Source organism: Lepidochelys kempii, chromosome 8 (assembly GCF_965140265.1).
Source record: "Lepidochelys kempii isolate rLepKem1 chromosome 8, rLepKem1.hap2, whole genome shotgun sequence".
Taxonomy (NCBI): Eukaryota; Metazoa; Chordata; order Testudines; family Cheloniidae; genus Lepidochelys; species Lepidochelys kempii.
Genome location: NC_133263.1, coordinates 93837753 through 93860882, shown reverse-complemented (window position 1 = coordinate 93860882; position 23130 = coordinate 93837753). Strand labels below are relative to the sequence as shown.

At 43.7% G+C, this 23130-nt stretch overlaps 1 protein-coding gene across 22 annotated transcripts in view; it reads right to left on the bottom strand.

Moving 5' to 3' along the window:
• DAB1 (DAB adaptor protein 1) overlaps positions 1–23130 on the bottom strand; it is a 758910-nt gene that overhangs the window by 248908 nt on the left and 486872 nt on the right. For 2 of the 22 annotated variants that reach the window (XM_073357553.1, XM_073357562.1), the window contains exon 1: positions 16353–16508. The exons of 19 other annotated variants lie outside the window; for them this stretch is intronic. The gene's annotated coding sequence lies outside the window, so the exon portion shown is untranslated. Of the gene's footprint in view, positions 1–15859; positions 16022–16352; positions 16509–23130 lie in introns of those variants that run through there. One more of the 22 variants, XM_073357550.1, reaches the window with a different exon arrangement.

The window sequence follows — 23130 nt, the reverse complement described above, 5'->3', positions numbered from 1 at the left end:
TGAGTGGGACCTCAATCCTGCAGGCTGCTGAGCATTCTGGGCCTGATCCAGAAAAGTATGTAAGCATCCAAAGTATCCCACTGAAGTTCAAGTTTACAGTTCAAGTTAGAATCTGCCCTATTTCAGGAACGTTTTAGTAGGCCTAACTGTACCTTCAGGTATACAAATGCAACTCCCATCAGGTTCAGTGGGAGTTGCAACTCAGGCACCATGATCAGAAGTGACTTTTTTTCTTTTAATGTAGTTACACATTTTCTCTCATTTTTTTTCCTACAGTCCCTACACTGAACACTGAAGCAAAGTATAATTCTTTGGGTTGAAAAGTACCCAATAGGTTTTCTATTATTTCTGAAGTAACCAATCTTGTTTATATTTTAACATTTCATGACAACTTTGTACAGTAAAAGGCAAACAACATTTAGGACATTCATTCAATTCCACAGTCGTTCAAATTCCGTCTTCAGTTTCAAATGTGCATATTTAAAGTCTCTGCATCTCCAAATTCTAAACATGAAGCTACAGGCCGATATTCTTATTTATTTGTCCAAAACGATATACTTAAATTAACTGGAAAAAATGTTCTTGGTAGCTCTACATAACAGGTTTAATTAAGATAGTTGTGGGTTTACAAAGCTGTTAAACTTTATAATGCACAGTAAACAAGCAGAATGTCTTCAGCCAACAACAATAAGTATTACAGCAGGCATAATTGTAGAGACATCCCTATAAGATATGATAAAAGGAAGATAGATTTGAGCAATAAACAAAAACTTTAGATACCCAGAATATAGTGATACTGACAAATCAATGGCAAATTGGTAATACTTGATGTATGTGGAAACCTATTAAGTTTAAATAATGCCGTACTGGTTTACAATTTTCCAAAAACATAAAAAGTTTTATTTTTCTTAAGATCTATTTCTCTATTCTACATCTTCCTTTTCAACATTTTTGGGGTTTCCTGTAAATGATCTCTTACAGGATGTGGGGCCGGCCCCCGAAATCAAGTGGGTTATTAATCTTACCAAAACCCTGAAAGGAAATATTTTATTGTATCATTGTGACAGTTTTGGGAATATGTCTGCATCAATTTATGAATCTCATTTAGTTCTGTGAGCATCTTTTATTATTGTAAACCTACAGTGTGGATTAGAACTTCCCTTTTCTGTATGACCCTACTGCGTGTGTCTTACGTTGAGAACCTATTTGAACTGGTATGTTTGTAGCCTGATGCGCTGCATAGCAAGCCCAAAAAAGGAAGGCATGTTTCTCACCTAATGGAGACCTAACAAAAAAGAATCATCTGCTGGCTGCCAAAACTACTGGCTTGCTAATTACTCTTATGTGCTTTAGTAACCTTTTATGCCCAGCAGCCCACAAGGACTGGTGGTTCTGGAGAATGGAAAATCCACAATGGGAAGCTAGAAGGAGAAAGTGTGCTTTTAAAAAGAGAGACACTCTCTAGCAAGGGACAGACCATAACCAGAAGATGGAGCAGTATGGCCCTGACTTCCCTGAAGGATACTGACCAGAACCCAAAAGTCACTTAGGAGTTGCAAGAACACTGGAGAGAGGGAATTGAGTTTGGGTGTTTGCTGGTTTTCCAGAGATCTGTAACTCTCATCTGCTTTCTAAGGCTACGGCTACACTACAGGGCTTATAGGAGCACAGCTGCACCACTGTAGCGTAGCTAGTGCAGACGCTCTAAGCCGACAGGAGAGAGCTCTTCCATCGATTTAATTACACCAGCTCCCATGAGTGGCGGTGGCTATGTCGGCAGGACGAGCTCTCCTGCCAACACAGTGCTTTCCACACCGGTGCATAAGTCCGTGTAACTTACATCGCTCCGGGGGTGGCTTATTCACGTAATTTATACCAACGTACGCTGTAGTGTGTATGCAGCCTCAGAGTAATGTGTGATGTTTAAGATGTTACTTTACAAAGCCTGTGTTCTTTGCTTTGCCCATCATGTGGTCCCCAAAGCGTTAAAACTGTAAATTGGAGTGAGGTGGAATGGGGGACAGCACGCATAAGCTGCTAGGGAGACTTGGTCTCAGGACCCCACATCACAGTTAGAAAGGCTGTACTCTGGGACCGTGTCTGATAGTATGTCTACACAGCAAAGAAAAGCCCACGGCTGGTTCGTGCCAGCTGACTCAGGCTCAAGGGGCTCAGGCTGAGGGGCTGCAGCCTAAGCTCTGGGAGCCACCCATCTCGCAAGGTCCTAGAGCCAAGGCTTCAGCCCGAGCCCAGGCATCTGCACGGCAATGAAACGTCCCTACAGCCCAAGCCCCAGGAGCAAAAGTCAGCTAGCACGTGCCAGCCATGGGTGTCTAGTTGCTATGTAGACACACTGTAAGACACCAGAGCTAGGGACAGTGGCCAGATGCTGCTCAGATTCAGAAGGATTTGAAGGCTGGGTTCAACACTACAGACTGGTGAACATTCACAAGAGGGGACTCAACCAAGCTATAGCAATCATCCAAAGTCAATTATGATAAAGTGTCCCTTGTATGCTGTTGAGAAATAAAGTAGCTTTGTGCTACAAAAAGCACTTTTATGAGGCTCTGTATTCTTCCTTTATATTGTTAATATAAACAAAAAAGCATAAAAAACAAGCAGTGGCATTAATAACTGAGGGAATCGGCTTGCTATCAAGACGAAACAAAGATATTATCCACATTCAGATACAAATCAATACTGTGATTAATGTTTTCATTAATGGCTTGGATAATAGAGTGGTTAGGATGCTTATAAAATTTGCGAACGACACCAAGATGGGAGGGATTGCAAGCACTTTAGAGGATAGGATTAGAATTCAAAATGTCCTTGGCAAATTAGAGAATTGGTCTGAAATCAACAAGGTGAAATTTAGTAGAGACAAGTGAAAAATACTACTCTAAAAAAAATCAAATTCACAACTACAAAATGGGGAATAATTGGCTATGTGGTAATACTGCTGAAAAGGATGGAGGGTTATAGTGAATCACAAACGTAACATGAGCCAACAGTGTGATGTAGTTGCAAAAATGACAAATATTGTTGTGGGTGGTATTAACAGGAGTGTCATATGTAAGACACAGGAAGTAACTGTCCCATTTTACTTGGAACTGTGAGGCCACAGCTGGGGTACTGTGTCCAGTTGCGAGTACCACATTTTAGGAAAGATGTGGACAAACTGGTGAGTCCAGAGGAGAGCAACAAAAATGATAAAAAGCTTAGAAAACCTCACAGACTAATAGACATTAAGGTCAGAAGGGACCATCATGAACATCTAGTCTAAGAGCCTGCACATTGAAGGCCACAGAACCTGACCCACCCACTCCTGTAATAGACCCCCTGACCTCTGGCTGAGTTACTGAAGTCTTCAAATCATGGTTTAAAGACGTCAAGTTACAGAGAATCCACCGGTTTCAGAGTAGCAGCCGTGTTAGTCTGTATTCGCAAAAAGAAAAGGAGGACTTGTGGCACCTTAGAGACTAACCAATTTATTAGAGCATAAGCTTTCGTGAGCTACAGCTCACTTCCATTTACACTAGTTTAAACCTGCAAGTAACCCATACCCCATACTGCAGAGGAAGGCGAAAAAGCCCCAGAGTCTCTGCCAATCTGACTCGGGGGGAAATTCCTTCCCAACACCAAATATGGAAATCAATTAGACCCTGATCACATGGGCAAGACCCACCAGCCAGACATCTGACAAAGAATTCTCTGTCGTCTCATAGCATCCCCACCATAAACATATCAAGCTCAATCTTGAAGCCAGTTAGGTTTTTGTTCCCACTGCTCCCCTTGGAAGGCTGCTCCAGAACTTCACTCCTCTGATGGTTAGAAACCTTTGCCTAATTTCAAGCCTAAACTTGTTGATGGCCAGTTTATATCCATTACATCCTCTCCCTCCCTGGTATTTATCCCTCTGATATATTTATAGAGAACAATCACATCTCCCCTGAGCCTTCTTTTGGTTAGGGTAAACAAGCCAAGCTCTTTGAGTCTTCTTTCATAACGCAGATTTTCCATTCCTCGGCTCCTCCTAGTAGCCCTTCTCTACATCTGTTCCAGTTTGAATTCACTGACCTTAAACATGGAAGACCAGAACTGCACACAGTATTCCAGATGAGGTCTCACCGGTGCCTTGTACAATAGTAGTAACACTTCCCTGTCTCTACTGGAAATACCTCGCCTGATGCATCCTAGAACTGCATTAGCCTTTTTCACGGCTGCATCACATTGTCGGTTCATAGTCATCCTGTGATCAACCAATACACCCAGGTCTTTCTGCTCCTCTGTCACTTCCAACTGATACATCCCCAGCTTATAGCAAAAATTCTTGTTGTTAGTCCCTAAATTTATGACCTTGCATTTTGCACTATTAAATTTCATCCCATTTCTACTAGTCCAGTTTACAAGGTCATCCAGGTCTTCTTGTATGATATTCCTCTTCCGAATTGGCTATAATTCCCAATTTTGTGTCATCCACAAATTGTATTAGTACGCTCTCACTTATTGTGCCAAGGTCAGTAATGTTAAAATAAGATTGGTCCCAAGACCAATCCCTCACCCAGTCCCTGAGCAACTCCACTAGTAACCCCAGGTTGGTCTGGCACGATCTACTTTTTGTAAAACCATGCTGTTTTTTATCCCAATTACCGTTAACCTCTATGTCCTTAATTACTTTCTCTTTCAAAATTTGTTCCAAGACCTTGCATACAATTGAGGTCAAAATAACAGACTTGTAGTTTCCCAGATCACTTTTTCCCCCTTTTCTTAAAAATAGGGACTATATTAGCAATTTCCCAGTCATAGGGTATGACCCCTGAGTTTAGAGATTCATTAAAAATCCTTTCTATTGGGCTTGCAATTTCATGTGCCAGCTCCTTTAATATTCTTGGATGGAGATTATCCAGGCCCCTCCCGCCGATTTAGTCCCATTAAACTGTTTGAGTTGGACATCCACCTCAGATGTGGTCATTTCTACCTTTCTATCCTTGTTCACATTAGCCACCCTGCCACTACCCCAAGCTCCTCATTAATCTCATTAAAACTGAGGCAAAGTATTTGTTTAGGTGTTGGGCCATACCTGAATTTTCTTTAATCTTCATCCCATCCTCAGTGTTTAGTGATCGCACTTCTTCTTTCCTTGTTTTCATCTTATTTATATGGCTATAGAACCTTTTACTATTGATTTTAATTCCCTTTGCAAGGTCCAGCTCTGCTTGGCTTTTGGCAGTTCTCATTTTATCCCTACACTTTCTGACCTCCAAGAGGTAGCTTTCCTTGCTGATCCCTCCGACGTTCCCCTCCTTGTAGGCTTTCTGCCTTCTCTTAATCATCTGTCTGAGATGCTTGCTCATCCATCTTAGTCTGCAACCCTTCCTATGAATCTTTCCCCCTTGCTTGGGATGGAGGCTGACCCGACCTATGAAGAAAGGTTAAAATAACTGGGCATGTTAGTCTTGAGAAAGGAAGACTGGGGGGCGGGGGGGGGGGGAACCTGATAATAGTCTTCAAACACATTAAAGGCTGTTATAAAGAGGATGGTGATCAATTGCTCTCCATGTCCACTGAAGGCAGGACAAGTAGTAATTGGCTTAATCTGCAGCAAATGAGACTTAGGTTAGATAACAGTACAAACTTTCCAACCGTAAGGTAGCTAAGCTCTGTAATAGGTTTCCAATGGAATTTGTGGTTGTGAAACCCCCATCACTGTAGGTTTTAAAGAACTGGTTAGATAAACACCTTTCAGAAATGATCTAGGTTTACTTAGTACTGTTTCATTACAGGGGGCTGGACTTGAGGACCTCTTGAGATTCCTTCCAGCTCTATATTTATACAATTCTATGACAAGCAACTCCAGTGGGTTTGACGTTATTTCTTTATCATCTGTTTTCTGAAAAATATCCTCCAAATCTATTTTTACACAGATTTTGCACTGATTGCTCATTAAGGTAAAGCGCATCTTGCAACTATAGGGCCATTTTCTGATAACATCTAAATCTAAAGTTCTGCAAAATCAGTAGTATGCCTGCTAAAAACATAAAAACAAGCGCACATGGGAAGCAAGTCTAAGCGGAAAAACAATTGAAAATAGTTGGCAGATTTTCAGAGACATGTTTTTAAGGGCACAAGAGCAAACTATCCCACTGAATAGGAAAGACAGGAAAGATAGCAATAGACCACCATGGCTCATCCAGGAGATCTTCAATGGTCTAAAAATCAAAAAAAGAGTCCTACAAAAAGTGGACACTAGGTCAAATTACAAAGGATGAATATAAACGAACAACACAAGTATGTAGGGATAAAATTAGAAAGCCAAAGGCACAAAACACGATCTAACTAACTAGAGACATAAAGGGTAACAAGAAAACATTCTACAAATACATTAGAAGCAAGACGAAGACCAAGGACAGGGTAGTCCCATTACTCAATGGAAGGAGCGGGGGGGGGGGGGGACAATAACAGAAAATGTTTAAATGGCAGAGGTTCTTAATGACTTCTTTGTTTCAGTTTTCACCAAAAAGCTTGGCGGTGATTAGATGTCTAACATAGTGAATACCAGTGAAAATGAGGTAGGATCAGAGGCTAAAATAGAGAAAGAACAAGTTAAAAATTACTTAGACAAGTTAGATGTGTTCAAGTCACCAGGGCCTGATGAAATGCATCCTAGAATACTCAAGGAAGTGACTGAGGAGATATCTGAGCCATTAGCGATTATTTTTGAAAAGTCATGGAAGATGGCAGAGATTCCAGAAGACTGGAAAAGGGCAAATATAGTGCCAATCTATAAAAAGGGAAATAGGGATAACCCAAGGAATTACAGACCAGTCAGCTTATCTTCTGTACCCGGAAAGATAATGGAGCAAATAATTAAGCAATCAATTTGCAAACATCTAGAAGATAATAAGGTGATAAGTAACAGTCAGCATGGATTTGTCAAGAACAGATCATGTCAAACCAACCTGATAGCTTTCTTTGAGAGGGTAACAAGCCTTGTGGATAGGGGGGAAGCAGTAGACATGGTATATCTTGACTTTAGTAAAGCTTTCAATACAGTCTCAAATGACCTTCTCATAAACAAACTAGGGAAATGCAATCTAGATGGAGCTATTGTAAGGTGGGTGCAAAACTGGTTGGAAAACCATCCCCAGAGAGTAGTTATCAGTGGTTCACAGTCATGCTGGAATGGCATAATGAGTGGGGTCCCGCACGGATCAGTTCTGGGTCTGGGTCTGTTCAATATCTTCATCAATGACTTAGCTAATGGCAGAGAGTACACTTATAAAGTTTGTTGACAATATCAAGCTGGGAGGGGTTGCAAGTGCTTTGGAGGATAGAATTAAAATTCAAAATGATCTGGATAAACTGAAGAAATGGTCTGAAGCAAATAGGATGAAATTCAATAAGGACAAATGCAAAGTACTCCACTTAGGAAGGAACAATCAGTTGCACACATACAAAATGGGAAATGACTGCCTAGGAAGGAGTACTTCGGAAAGGGATCTGGAGGTCATAGTGCTAAAGCTAAATATGAGTCAACAGTGTAACAGTGTTGCAAAAAAAGCAAACATCATCCTGGGATGTATTAGCAGGAGAGTTGTAAGCAAGATATGAGACATAATTCTTCCGCTCTACTCCGTGCTGATTAGGCCTCAACTGGAGTATTGTGTCCAGTTCTGGGTGCTATATTTCAGGAAAGATGTGGACAAACTGGAGGAAGTCCAGAGATGAGCAACAAAAATGATTAAAAGTCTAGAAAACATGACCTTTAAGGGAAGATTGAAAAAACTGGGTTTGTTTAGTCTGGAGAAGAGAAGACTGAGAGGGGACATGGTAACAGTTTTCAAGTACATAAAAGGTTCTTACAAGGAGGAGGGAGAAAAATTGTTCTTCTTAACCTCTGAGGATAGGACAAAAAGCAATGGCTTAAATTGCAGCCCCCTCTCCCCTTTCCCTCCTGCTTGCTCCTCTTCATCCCCTCTCCCCGTGCCCACCACTCACTCCTCTCCGCCCTTCCTCCCCCTGCGAGCGGTGGGCGGGGCCTTGGAGGTAAGAGGCCGAGCGTAGGGGCCAAAGGGAGGATTGCAGGCAGAGCAGAGGTCGGTACATGATCCGAGCATCAGGGCCCACAAAAAATTAATCCGGTCCTGAACATGCATGGTAGGATTATTTGATTCAATACAATATAAATTAGGTCAGACTCCTCTTTGGAGAGCTCTAGGTCCACTAAATTTCTATTCATTTGCCTTTGGGTTTGGGGAATCACAAGACTCTCAAGAAACTTCTGTTCCCCTACCCACCAGAGTAATCAACATTTGCTGAAAAAAACTGAACACTGCTGCTTGACAATATCTGGAGAACAGAGAGCAAACCATCCGTTCACAGATATCTCTGTACAGTAAAGAGAGCAGCTCATACATCAGTACCTATTTAATAGTGCAAATGAACCAATAACTGGGTATGTTTGTAGCCTCAGGTATCAGACTATCCTACTTTTGATATGATGGACCTCCTGAGGAAGCATAAGCCTCCTTTCTCTCCACTAAGCTAACTGCAATGGGATGATGGGAAGGGCAGGTGCTGCCCTGAGACTGTGGGAGGGGGATGGAAATTGAGAAGAATCCTGATTTTGTCGCCAGCACCTGTCAAACTGAGATGCTAACTAATGCACGGGGGAGTAATCCGCTGCAAGGAAAGGGGTGAAGTAAGTAAGCCAGACTCTCCCAAAAGCAAGGGATGGGGCAACAAGGCAACAGGGACAGAGTCAGAAGGGTCTCCACTTGGAGCAGCACAGCTACATGCTTCCCTTTACTCAGGACAACTGCAAAGCTATAACTGCACTTGGATCCGCTACCCTGAGTCCATGTGGAGTCCCATGGAGGGGTCTGTGCTAGGATTAGGCCTATGACTGTATGCATGGCAAATAAAAAAAATATACAGTAGTTATTTATACAAACTACTTTTAAGTGGATTCTCATAACATTTGCTATCACCACAGTGAAAAAACCCTCAAATAGAAGAACAGCAATTTTATGCATTACATTGTTAAAATGTCTGAACACTGCTTACACCTTTAGCATCTGAAAATGTATGATGGTTGACTGTCCGAGATGAGATACACAGATGACATTGCATATAATAATGTGACAGCTTTTCTGCATCCCACTATGCTGACCTTTTCATTTTACAAAGGATGGGGCAATAACAATTCTACTTCTTTTAAGCAGAATTGATTTATGGATAAAATTATTAAGCCAAGGCCATGAAATGTAATTTTATTTAACACAGCCTGGGCAAAATCTTGTATTATTGGAAAAGTATGGAGTTTAGTTCTGTGTGTCCCCTTTTAAACCTGTTTAAATTTCATTCTTTTTAATCTATTTAACTATTTGTGGGAGGGTTAAATATTTTTATTTAAAATGGTTAGTGAAATGTTCATATTGTTAATCAATATTCATCAGTAAGTCTTGTATTATTGTTGAAATAGAGAACTGCTATACAAAGGAAGAAGGCATTTTGCAAAATGGCACTTGAGGTTTAAATTGGTGAAATCCTACTCAATATCTAGCTTCTTAAACATGTTTAATTGAATACATGATAATATGCAAAAAATATGCACATAGCTGATTTATAGGTATAAAGAGAGGTCAGACTGAGAGGCTAAGGTCCCTTTTACACAACCTTGAATGCACTTAATGCTGGTGGAAAAGACCTGACAGTCTAGAAAAGTGAAGTTTATCCCCAGAAAAGGAACAGTACAGTCTTCTTCGCCCCACCCTATCGTACTAACATGCCTCAACCTTGCACCAGAAGGGCTGAGGTGAGATGATAGTTCAGTCTCCATGCTCATTCAGTCCTTGTCCTCTTTGATATTACTTCCAGCCAAATCTCCAGTCAATTATAGCATTTTTGCAATGCAGACACCTGGCAGTGAGGAAAGAGGTTTGGACCACCAACTCATTTCACACAGGCCAATGAACACATTGCACAGCTACCAGACAATCTTTTATACAATCTGCCTTTCACACAGAAGTGAGAGGAAGGATGGTCCACTAGTTAGGATGCAAGCCTGGATCCTAAGAGGAATGGGTTCAATTCCCTGCTCCACGCAGAGACTTCCTGTGTGATCTTGGGCAAATCTGTCTGTGCCTCAATTTTGCATGTGTAAAATGGTGATATTACTATTTCCTTACCTCACAAGGATGCTGTGAAGATAAATACATTAAAGAGTGTGAGGCACTCAAGTACTATAGTAATAGAGCCATGTAAGTAGCTACGGCAGACAGAACAATTTTTGGTCACTACTTACCTGCACAGGATATGAACGTGTGATTGAGAAGTGACACGCTCTATATCCCAAAATAAATGGCAGGATTGTCAAAAGTTCTGCATATCCAACAGTCCCTCTTAACTTCAGTAAGCGTGGCCAAGAAAGCAGCACTTTTGAAAATCAGGCTACTTACTTCTGTGACTAAATATAGATTTAGGAGCCTAACTTTAGCCATCATTTTAAAAAAACCTTTGCTCCCATTATTATTCCCTGGAACCATCCACACTTTCCCAAACATAAATTTTATTGTAATTATATAGGTTCTTGTAAACAATATTTAACTGTTGTTGACATATCTTCAGGAGAATCCCGTATTAGCAGGGCAGGTTGGCTGCAGTTAGTCAGCATATTTCATCAAACAGAAACCAACAGACTTTTCTGACAGACCAAAACCTTGCAATACTTAAAACCCAAAGAGTCAGAAAGACAGACAGAAAGAAAGAGATTCACTTAGCCTCTGGGGATGGGATGGGATGGGTTGGCAGACCTATCAAGTTAGTGTCTCCTCATCATAGATGAGCTCAATGCTGAAGTCATCTAAGTACTGCCAACTCTAGTGATATTTTCACGAGTGATGGGATTTCAGAGGGTTATGGAGTTCATCTTGCACTGTCACAAGCATCAGCCCTGCCAGAAGCCAGCTATATCTCTCCCCACTGCTCACTGTTATCACAGGATGGGAGGGGGAAGGAGGGAGCAAAGAGCCCAGCAGTTCAGTGCAAATCTTTAACCTCCTCCCCACTGCCCTCCTATGGGGGCAGGGGGAGGGCACATCTGCTCCTCTGCCTCCAGCACCTGGGCTGGGAAGAGGAAGCGGAAACCCTGCTGCAGCCCCCCACCCCCACCCCCCAGGTCTGGGAGAGGGGGGTGAAGAGCTCAGGAGGAGCAGAGGTGAGGCTGGTGGGCGTGTGTGTCACTGAACTGAGCAGGGGCTGAACTGATGGTGGAGGTTGCAGGAAACTGAACTGAGGGGCATGGGAGCGAACGGGGTAGGTGGGCTGAACTGAGGGGGCCACCAGAAAGGGACAGAACTCACGGAGAGCCAGGGTGACAAAATTAATTGCTGAGCAGGGGATGGCAGATGTGGGGATGAGAGCTCCTGTAATGGGGGTCAAAATCACCCTACTTAATAAATCTGACAGAGTGGTAAACACCAATTGTCACACACAGGGGATAGGCAGAGTTCAAAAATCAAAAGAGAGACCAAAAATACAATATGATCTCTTTTTTTTTTTTTTTTAAATCTTGATGTTTTGGGTGGGTTCAGCTTATGACTTTGATCTCCTGAGGATGGCAATATGGTTGTCATGTGTTTTGCATGAGTGAGATTATGGGACAGGACCTGACGATAGCATCAGCAAGTGTATGGTGGACAGTAATAAGCATGTTATAAATAAATGGTTATTTAGACACATATCTGTCCAATAACCTCTTGGCAGCTTAAAAGAACAACTAAACCTGATGTACTTTTAAATGAACAGTTTGCCCAAGTAAGTTCAAGAGAGACAGAGGGAAATCTAATCAAAAGTTGCCAAGGACATGTTTTAATGAACAAGAAAGGGTAGAGTATTCCATAACTGCTGGCCCTTGACTCTAAAGGATCTGCCTCCTCTACCTTCTTGACTCTACCTGCATTGTGGCTTGCTCACAGTGTCAAGTAGACTGTGAAATCCACAATGAGGTTTAAATGCTTAACTTTAAGTGCCTAAATCCAAAATTTTGATCCTCAAAACCACTGCTCAGCTGCCACTTAACCTTCAGGCACCTAAATACCCTAGGGGCCTGCATTTCCTAAAGCACCTAATTTCTGTTGGTGGGCATGCCCAAAGCCTCCTAAGTCCTCCAACAGAATGCTCAAACTACACATTTACCTACTTATATTCACTGGCACAGACACTGAGACCCAGGGCTCCCAAGAGACTGCTCTAACCACTGGGCTAGAGAGTCATTCACTCACTCTATCACCCAATGACTATTTAAATATTTCACACAAAGAGGAGCAGCTTCAACCCTAGAGACTGACACACACACAGCTTCTCACCCTCCCCCCCCTCCCCCGCCTCCTCCACCTCCGCAGAATACCCTATAATCCAGTATTTAGGGCAGGAAGGTAGGAGGCTGCGGTCCAAGTCCCTGCTCTGAATGAGACACGGTGGAAATTTGATCCTGAATCTCCCATATCCCAGGTGAATGGTCTACCCACGTGGCTCTCAGGTATAAAGGGGCACAATCACTGGTTTTCTTGAGAAAGGGTTGACCGGGTTTAGGTGTTTAACTCTAGCTGGGGGTTCCTGGCTAGGCACCCCTCCAGTCCAGAATCAGGGGGCTAATTCCTTTGGAGGTGTGGGGTTTAGGCCACACCCCTCTTCTCAGCATTTCCTATTGGCTAGTTTAGACAGCTCCCAGTATCAGTATGCTGGCTTTTGCAAATCCCATTCTTAGACATCTAACTCTCTGCTAGCATTGAACAGGGTGCCTGGGCATCTAACTTGGGGCTGGGAATTCCACTGGGCAGCAGGGCACCTACAGATAGGTGCTGTAATACTAAGCCTCAGTCCCCTTTGTGGCTCTAGCCCTAACTGGCTCAGCACAACCTGCTCAATCTGATGCTACTACTTTTGATGCCCTGTAGCTGCCTCAAGTCAATATCCTTGGCTGTTAGTGTCACTTCATAATGTGGGGCCACAGGTCAAGGGGCACGCACTGGATCTTTCACAAGCTGAGCTAAAAAAAGAAAATCAATTTCAATCCTTGTAAGATGAAACCACTGATGTGTGTGAGCACTGAAGTCCAGAAGGCAGATCCTACCAGGAGACATGAGGGTGGCTGTCTTCATCCATATCTTGAGGGGCTGTTAAAGGGAGAGCAGTGCAAATGTACAGTCCACGGACTAAATTCTTTCTATACCACTGGGGACAATATGTTTTGAACTCATATGCCATGGTGATTAAATGCACTGTGAGACAAAAGAATAGTTGGAAGAAAATCCAGTATATATTTAAGGAAAGTGTGTAATGCATATAATTAGAGAAACTAAAGACAACTGTGTAAACTAGATGCTAATTTCACCTGCAGTTTCACTTCAGAAGTCTGAAAATGTGCCTTTTCGCTCTCTGTTTTAATTTCTATTTCAGATATCAACTGCATTTAGACCACGCAACAAAAAAAATCTCTTAAGGGTCTCTGCAAAACAATGTACATCTCCAGTATCTGAATGAATATCAATCCAATGTTTACCAATAATTTCCTTTTTGCTTAAGTGAGTATAGCAGCAAGAAAAAGAAAAACAGTAAGCAATACAATTATGAAATGATTGAAGAAAATATTGTGTCTTGCAATGGAAACATACTGTGAATCAGCTTCAGAGATGAGCTTCGTCAACCACAAGGGTTTTTCTGTTTGAGTAGTTGAAAACAATAAAGGTGATTAAGTGTTTTAGTTGCGTATTCAGAATTTAAGCAAATGGAAGAAAAATCCCCTTTTAAAAAAGAATTTGGCTTTTAAAACTATTTTGATGAAGAATCTAAAGTTTAGTTTATTGTACTGAAATGCACAACAGAACACAACTTTACAATGAAACAAATGCTTACCAGTGATCTACAAGTGCCAGGATTAATAAAAAACAATAGAACAAAACATTCTTGTTCAGATGACTGCTCTGCCCTACCCCCTCCCATAATTTTATTATTATTATTTATATTGTGGGGGCGCTTAGGGGCTCCAGTCTTGGATCAGGACTCCATTGTGCTAGGTGGTCTACAAACAGATCAAAAAACAATTACTCCTGCCCCAAAGACTGAACACACTCCAAAATGTCCCAGTGAATCTCCCTGAGATTTTTCCCAAACATCCAAACTGCCATTTCTTTCACGACCTAATGCATTCCAAACGTGAATCAAGCCAATGGGAACACCCTACTGTAGTTAAGAGCTTGAGATCACAGTATTCTGAACACTAATTCACTTAAGAGCATACATTAAAACCTCTCTGGTTAATCCAAATGGACTTCTTCCCACAGTTCTTATTAGGTCTTACTATGAAACATTTTATCCAATTCCATTTAAGGAACCTCTGTATTAAAGCCAATTTTCACTTTTTTTTTTTTTTTTTAAACTCAGCTCCTTGACTGTGCATTGTTGGAACTGCAAGGAATTTGGAATCTCTCATCTTGTCTGTAATTTAAAAAAGGACACTAATAATGAGAATAGGGGATGCTTGCTATGTTATGCATTAGCAGAGAGCTCTCAGAAAGGGTGCAAACTTTCAACATGAACATTTTGACCCCTTACTCCTGAGTAACCTTTATGCAGGTATACAGGCCAATTGCAGAATCAGGCCTTTAGGAGAGGAGGAGCTTTAAATCAGGGGGCTTAGTTTCAACCATAATGTTATGGACTGCCAGGGGACCCAGGCTACCGGGGATAGCCCTATTACGCAGAACCATCGATATTTAAGCAACTCAGTGAAGTCGGCATTTCCACTCCTCCCTTAGGTTCTAAATATTTCCACAATAAATTTCCACCAGACAATCCCGTTTGCGGTTGCTTTTCAACTCACAATACGTCTTCCCAGAAAAAAAAAAATACACACACAGCGGAGTGCTTTTAAAATGCGCCCTCAGCTAACACGCTCCTTATTTAAAAATACTGTGGACAGCAGCAATTCATTCAGGAGGCGCATTATCAAAAAGACAGATTGCAGGTGTAAGATCATCTCCGACCAGGCATCAGTGTGTACACGGGCTGCAAGCCCCAAGGAACCGGAGCACAGACACGAACAAGGCGGCTCATTTCAATTTGTACTTTTAGGAGGGTTTATCGGGGGGGGGGCAGTGGGATTGCTTGCAAAAGCGCGTTTCAAAACCAGAAACAAAGCTCGGGATATGGGCTGGGCAATTCCCTCACCAACAGCCCCCGGGAAGCCCCAAACGCTGGCAACACAACGGTGCGCAACAGCGCACGCAAGACAAGCGGCGTCTCGGTGCGGGGCTGTCACAATAACATGGCCGTGCGTGGCGAGCTCATTGAACCAGAGGGTCACACACGCAGCTTCCCCCCCGCCCCCCGCGTCCGCAGCGCTTCGTCAGGAGCCCGGGGATCCTCAAAAAAAAAAAAAAATCACTCCTCCAGTCACGCTGGTTGTTGGCTTTCCTCTCTGCTTGGACTCCGGGGTGAGGCTGGCGTTGCTGTGGGTTTGGTTGGGGCCGGGCACCTCTGGGACACGAGATTTCATACAGCACCTTGGGGGTTTCCAGGGATCGCTTAAAAGCTGGGACAGAAAATGCCGCTTGTTCTGGTGCGGGCGGGGGAAAGGGGGGGGGAGCAAAGGGGGCTTTGCAGCGTGCAAATGATGGGTAAAAACTGCTGCCAAAGGCTGGAGAAGCAAGAAATGCTAGTTGTCCTGTAATGGGGGGGGGCGCTAGAAAGGCACTCCTGTCCACCCCACCTGCCCCCCCCCCCGCAGCAATAGGGTGCCCTCTGCCCCACATCCCATCCCTTCCACACGCAGAGGCAACCTGACCTCCCCACTCACCAAGGAGGCAGTGCCTGGGGCCGCCCGCCCTCCTTCCACGGGGGCAACCAGCCAACTCTTCCGGGGAGCAACCAGAAGGCACCCCCTCCTTGCCCCCTCTCTCCATCACAACTGCACGTGGCAGCTGCCACCCAACTCCAGCATGGCAATATCCGGGCAACCCCTTCCCTCTGTCTCTCTCTCTCTCCCCCCCCCCCCCCCCCCCCCGGTCCATCCCGCTCCCAAAGTCCCGCCCCCGTCCCCAGACGGAGAGACCACTGCAACAGACAGGGAGAGCCCGCAGCTGTTATTCCCGCGGAGGGGAGGCTGCACTTCTCGTTGCTCTTGCTATTCGGCGCCACCCAGGAGAAGCCCCCGCCCCGCTGTGCACGTCTCTGGGAACACACCCGGACGGCGCGCACAAGCGTCTCCCCCATGCCCTCCCCTCCCCCCGGTCCCCAACACCCACCCCCCCCCGTTTGCTTGGGGGCAGAGAGAGACTCGCAGCACTAACCTGCCGCGGCAAACCTCGGCGTCCCGCTGCGCCCCGCCGCGCACGTGGCTCGGCCGCCCCGGGGGAGCCGCTTCCCCGGGAGCCTGCCCCCGCCGACCCCCGTCCGCGCGCAGCCCAGCCCAGAGGCGGGAGACGGGGGCTGGGGGAGGAGATGATCCAGGGTCGCCGCCGCCTCCTCTCCCGAGGGTGGGGGTGTCCTGCGGGGGGGTGGGGGGTGCGCAAAGCGGTTCTCAGTCTCCCCGCTGGGGAGGGAAGCATCGCTGCTCCCAAACTGTCTTCCCCTCCCCTCTTCCCCCCCCCGGCTGTTGTGCTCTCCCGTGCCCCCCCCGGGCCGGTGCACAGCGGGTAAGGCACCAGCCCGGGGCCACGCTGCAGGGCCTGGCCCCCAACGCGGGGCAGGGCGGGCGGCGAAGCAGCGCGGGCATCTCCCTCCAGCCCCTCGCACAGCCCGCCCCCTCCTCCTGCCCAGCCGCGCTCGGCCCTACCCCACAAGTTCTGCAGCTCCCACCCACAGCCGCCTCTCGTCTTGCCTCACTAAACAGGCAGCTGCCGGGTGCCCCCCGCGTCCCAGGCGCTCCCACCCCGGCGAGGGTGCAGGGCGGTGCCGGGGCCACGGCGGTGGCCGCCAGCTGTCTCTTGTCCGTGCAAGGCTTCGAAGGGCCGCCACGGCCACGACAGGGCTGAGCGATGCAAGAGCCCGAGCAGGGCAGCTAGGCCAGCCCTGGGCCAGTGCAGGATGCTCCCCCACGCCCCTTAGGGGCCCTAGGCATTCAACAACAAGGGAGAGCCTTTTGCACGCTTCTTCCCAATGCGGCAGCCATCTCTCCCCCCTCCTTTCGGGGGGAGGCGAAATCTGAACCAAACAGCCAATGTTGGGCCTCGCCCTGGCAAACATCCGACAAGAAACAAGTTTCTTGGAAAGCTGCGTGGTGTTGCTGCCGCCACACAGGGCCTGCTCTTCAGAAGACCCCGTAATAGCTACTGCTAATGGGGTGGTTTTTCCCTCCTGGCTTCTCTCAGTCACCCATGAAAATTTAATGAGGCATTAAGGGCTGTTACCTTCAGAGTCAATGGGTAAGCATATTTAGCCTAATGCACTTGCTGCCGAGCCCATAGGTCTATTGCAAGCAGATCAAGTCAGAGGGAGACACTCCTTTCAACACACAATTCACGACCCATTAAACTTATTCTGTGATAACAGCTTCTGTACAAACGTAGACCCATACAAAACAGAGGTGTCATGCACTTCCTGAAAAAGATTTACATACAGAGGAGAAGTACATTCCGGAGGTTAGTTCCTCTTCCCGATAATTTACCAGGTTTATCTCCAATCGAGGCAAAAAAGGAGATCTACCACAGCTAACCAGGTAAATTGCAAAAGGAAAAACAATTCTAAGTCACAAAGGTTTGGATCTTTCTCCCATTGAAGTCAATGGGGAAATTCCCCGAACAGAATAACTAATCAGATTCAAAATTATAAACAATATCTTACCTTTATAGCCCCTTTCATCTTAAAAGATCCAACTGCACACCACCAAATTAGCAAACTCATAATCAAAAATACACAAAGGGAAAACATATATACTTCTCCCACTAGTGAAATACAGTTTTTTCTGAGGCAAATATGACAACTGTTAAAAAGGGCAAGGGAGTTCCCGTCTAGGAGTTCAAGAGAAGACTTGAAGAATACCATACCCAAATGAAACTGCAGGAGGAATTTAGATAGGCAGAGTGCAAGAAGTAAATACCGTAAATACATTAAAATATGTGAAACCCACTATTTCAAAACTCTTGAATTATATTATATATATATATATAATATACATAGCATATATTTCTATAGCACCCATCACAGTAGTATCCAGTCTGTTATATTTTAAATGACTGTTATAATAGTACAGTAACCCTTGTAATGTATTTGATAAATTACAATACTTTTCAAAAGCCATATCCCAGTTGTCAGACTTTCCATTTAAAAACTTGTATTCTCACCATCTACTTTTACCACAAAACTACTTTCCACAGTTCCATTCACTTGAGAAACTACAGATGGGATTATCAATGGAGCCTCAGGGAGCATACACCTGCAGACCTTTGTCTGTGACGGTATCTAGTAGCAATAAGTCTTCCCTTCAGTGAGGACTTCACCTCAATAAGGAATGCATAAACAGTCCAAAGACAGCAACTAAAAGTCACATTTCAAGTAACTTCTTAGGACTATGTATTGCACCGTTTGTATTTGACTATGATTGTTTTTCATAAAAGGTATTAAAATATAAGAAATCAGTTGTGGATTCTAGAGTCCTCAAAATGCATGCTTCAGATTAGTCAATGCAATAGTGAACAAGATGCCCCACATGAAGCTTGCCCTTACACACTGATCAGGAAGTTGTATCTGCCATGTAGCCAGCCTGTCACAAGTCTTTTACGTACGGGAAGGATGCTAGATGTTGAGGCCATCATGTTTACATTACAAAATTATGTCAACCTACTTTACATTGGCATACAGCCACCGCAGTTATTAAATTGCTTCTGTGTGTTCACACTTGGCTTCTTGTGTCAGTGATAAGAAAAGGAGGACTTGTGGCACCTTAGAGACTAACCAATTTATTAGAGCATAAGCTTTCGTGAGCTACAGCTCACTTCCTCAGATGCATATCGTCCACGATATGCATCTGAGGAAGTGAGCTGTAGCTCACGAAAGCTTATGCTCTAATAAATTGGTTAGTCTCTAAGGTGCCACAAGTCCTCCTTTTCTTTTTGCGAATACAGACTAACACGGCTGCTACTCTGAAATGTGTCAGTGATGCACATCCTCACCAGAAACACTTGTATTGATTGTATTGTTGGAGGACTCTTGAAAGCCAGTAACGGGCAACGTAAGCAACACAGTGTCTACACTGACACAGTGTCAATCTCATTACATCAACTGTGACTCTATGCCACTCGGGAGGTGGTGTTACTAAATCGGTATAGAGAGGCACTTACATCAGAGAGAACCCAAAAAAAGTGAAGACACTTTCACAGCTAGGTCGATGCAAGGCAGCTTACATCGACCTAACCACGTAGCATAGACCAGGCCTCAGTAACAATAGTAACACCACTTTGGATAAAAATAGTTAATTCTATTCTCATTGCTGAAATGTATGGATGCAAGTCACACTTCCTTACAATATGTTTTTAAATATAAAAGAATGTAATTGCTCACCAGATTGTAATATGAATGCAAATGAACTTGCTGTAATTATACTTTGCAATTGTCTACTTTAAAAACTAAGAAAATAGAACAAATCAAAAAGTAATTTGAACTGCAATTCTTCATTGTACTCCTGCAATATGCAAAAGTTACCATAAGCAACCTGTTTTGTTTTAATGTAAAATATTTTTAGTTTATAACGTTGTATCACAGGTACCCGACTGAGACCATTTTAATGGTCACAGATTTTTTTCCAAGTGAACAATGTGACAAAGACATGAGATACAAAAACATAATTAATTCAGTTTGAGGGAGTCTGAAAGTGCTTGTTAATCTTTTTCTAGGAACCTTAAGTAAATTCAACATTCCTCCATTCTATATTCTAATCACACTTTATACCATCACAGAGTTACCCCTAAAAAAAAAAGATTAATAGATAAACCCACAACAATCTATACAATACAGGCCAAAGGAGAGGTTATTCCATAGCAGAGTGTGCCCAGTTAGAGGAATTAAGAGACCCTAATCAGGAATGCCTAACCTAGACAACGCTATTATAATTGCATAATATGAAGATATGAAACTAATTAAGTGATACTGTAAACAGACTTTTGATGTGCTGAACAGTTGTCATAGGTAAGGTCCAGGTCCTCTGTGTAGTACTCTTTTTCTCTTATAGCACTTAATGATCAATAGAGTTACCGAAAGGCAAGCAGGACTTCCTCCTCAATGTTCTGTTAAGTTTAAAACAAAGAGGTAAGGATCCATCATAGCACTTTTTTCTCTCGTAAGGACTGGTAGAGAGAGTGATGGATCCAAGGTAAAGCCAAAGGCACTGAACACACACTCTTATCTGGCAGATAATGGAATGTTCTTGTCACTTACAGGTGACTGGCAATGATTTTTTTTTTAATTAGACTTGTGCTCTTTTTTGTTTCTTTGTGATACACAAAAAGGTCTCAAAGGCTCCCTGCCCTCTCCTTTACTTTCCAAAAAGAGAAAAAAATCTGTCTATTTTTCTTAAACATTAGAAGTAGCAGGAATGTCAAATCTCATATTCCCGGATTTTGCTAGAGGGCTTCTTGAGGTTTTAGAGCATGTTTACTATAAATAAAACTCTTACCAATTTTAATGGTGCAAGATGAGACCCTAACACTTTAACTGAAGGGTTTAAGGCTGTAGAATCTTTAACAAAATCATCTTTTATCCAGAATGTTAAAAAGTCACTGAAGTTATGAAAGTGTTAAAAAATACAGAGTTGTAAACAGTCTCACTAAAAATCTCTTCCCCTCTAAAATGCTTAGTTTTCACACTCTGATCTTATGATGCCACAATTTCACTAGTTCTCCAGTCATTGTAGAGCTGTTTGGGATTCTCTTTCTAAAAGTCTTTTTCAATAGAAGCTGAAGTTTCCACAAAATCCCAATTTTCCATGAGAAAATTGATTTTTCCACAAAATTTTCAATTTTCTGTCAATATGCCATCAAGGTTAGCCAAATCAAAACGTTCTGGTTTGTCAAATCAAGTTGAAATGTTTCGTTTCAGGTCAGTTCAACATTAATATATGTCCACCTGAGCTGATGATGTAACTCATGGGAGGTGCAGTTCAGGTGCCTCATTCCTCTCATTCTCTTCTACCGGATAGGCTTTCAAGCAGGACTACATCTCCCAGGATGAACCTGAAACGATGCACTGAAAACGTCAAAGCAAAATGTTTTGACACGTCCAAACCTAACTTAAGAAATTTCTGTTCTATGAAAAATTTTGATTTTTCAACTTTTCACTCTGATTCAGGATGAAAAAACAGGAAATTCCCGTATTTCAACCTGAGGGACAGAAATTCTGATTTTGACCAGCACTACTTCCGAGGCAGACAACACCAGAATTTCTAAAGTAAAAAATAAGTAGAACCACAATTCTTCCCTGCCCCCCACTCCAGTTTTCTTTTTGAAAGGGGATATAAGGATACCATTTCAGGCCTGTTTAATATGTTTAATATAGCATAAGGAACGAAAAATGGGGAGAAATCTATTTTTTTTTATTTTGCAGGTCATTTTTAACATAAGGCTCCTTGCAGCTTTAAGGGAGTCCGTAGCCTCCATGGGTAAGCTATGGGCTATTTTTAGAAATGCTTTCCTCTTCCCTGCTGCTGCGCTAAATACTCATTCAGACAACATGGGAAATAAACAATAGTCCCAATCCTCATGATCCAGTGTTCCTGCAGACCACCAATGAAGTCCAACTAGCACAGAATGCTGCAGCAGCCTGTCTTCTGCTCTCTGCCTGACTTCCCACAGAATTTCAAATCAATCTAAAGGTCTCAGTCAGAGGTGAAAGCAAGAGCCTGTGCGCTGTACCGGAGCGGATTGGCTTCCCCAGGCGGCAATTTAAAGGGCCTGGGGCTCCCAGCAGTGGCTGGAGCCCCGGGCCCTTTAAATTGCCTCCAGAGCCCTGCTGCCAGAGCCGTGGGGAAGCGGCGGCGGGGCTTGGGTGGTGATTTAAAGGGCCCGGGGCTCCTGCCCCAGCTACTGACCCGGGCCCTTTAAATAGCTGCCGGAGTGGCAGCAGGGCTCCAGGGACGATTTAAAGAGTCCGGGGCTCCAGTTGCCGCTACCACCCCGGGTCCTTTAAATCGTCCCTGGAGCCTGCCGGTAGCGATGGTGGGGCTCTGGCGGCTATTTAAAGGGCCCGAGGCTAAGGACATTTCAGAGCATGGCTTTGCACCCCTGCCCATTGTGGCTAATAGCCATTGATGGACCTAACCTCCATGACCTTATCTAGTTCTTTTTTGAACCCTGTTATAGTCTTGGCTTTCACAACATTCCCCTGACTTCCATATTCACTTTCCCCACACCAGTCATGTTTTTATAGACCTCTGTTATATCCCTCCTTAGTCATCTCTTTTCCGAGCTGAAAAGTCCCAGTCTTATTAATCTCTCCTCATATGGATGCTGTTCCACACCCGTAATCATTTTTGTTGCTCTTTTCCGTACCTTTTCCAATTCCAACATATCTTTTTTGAGATGGGGCAACCAGATCTGCATGCAGTATTCAAGATGTAGGTGTACCATGGATTTATACAGAGGCAATATGATATTTTCTGTCTTATCTATCCCTTTCCTAATGATTCCCAACATTGTTAGCTTTTTTGACTGCTGCTGCACACTGAATGGATGTTTTCAGAGAACTATCCACAATGCCTCCAAGATCTCTTTGAGTGGTAACAGCTAATTTAGACCCCATCATTTTATATGTCTAGTTGGGATTATGTTTTCCAATGTACATTTGCTTTGCATTCAGCTATGTGCTGATGGTACATACCTAGCCTATCCCATAATTCATACCACCATGGCTGCACTCAATCAGAACTAGTCTGAGGTATGTCTACATGAGCTAGAAATTACACCTCCAACTCCAGCATAGACATGTATTAAACGAGCACCTAAAGCTCTGAGATGAAACCTGTGGTCACGACTTCCCTCCCCAGCACAATGGAACTCACAACAATACGAGTAAAGTTCATCTGTGCAGTGTCCAGTCAAAAACTGTGCAATGAACTAATGGACCATCTCAAACCTCATC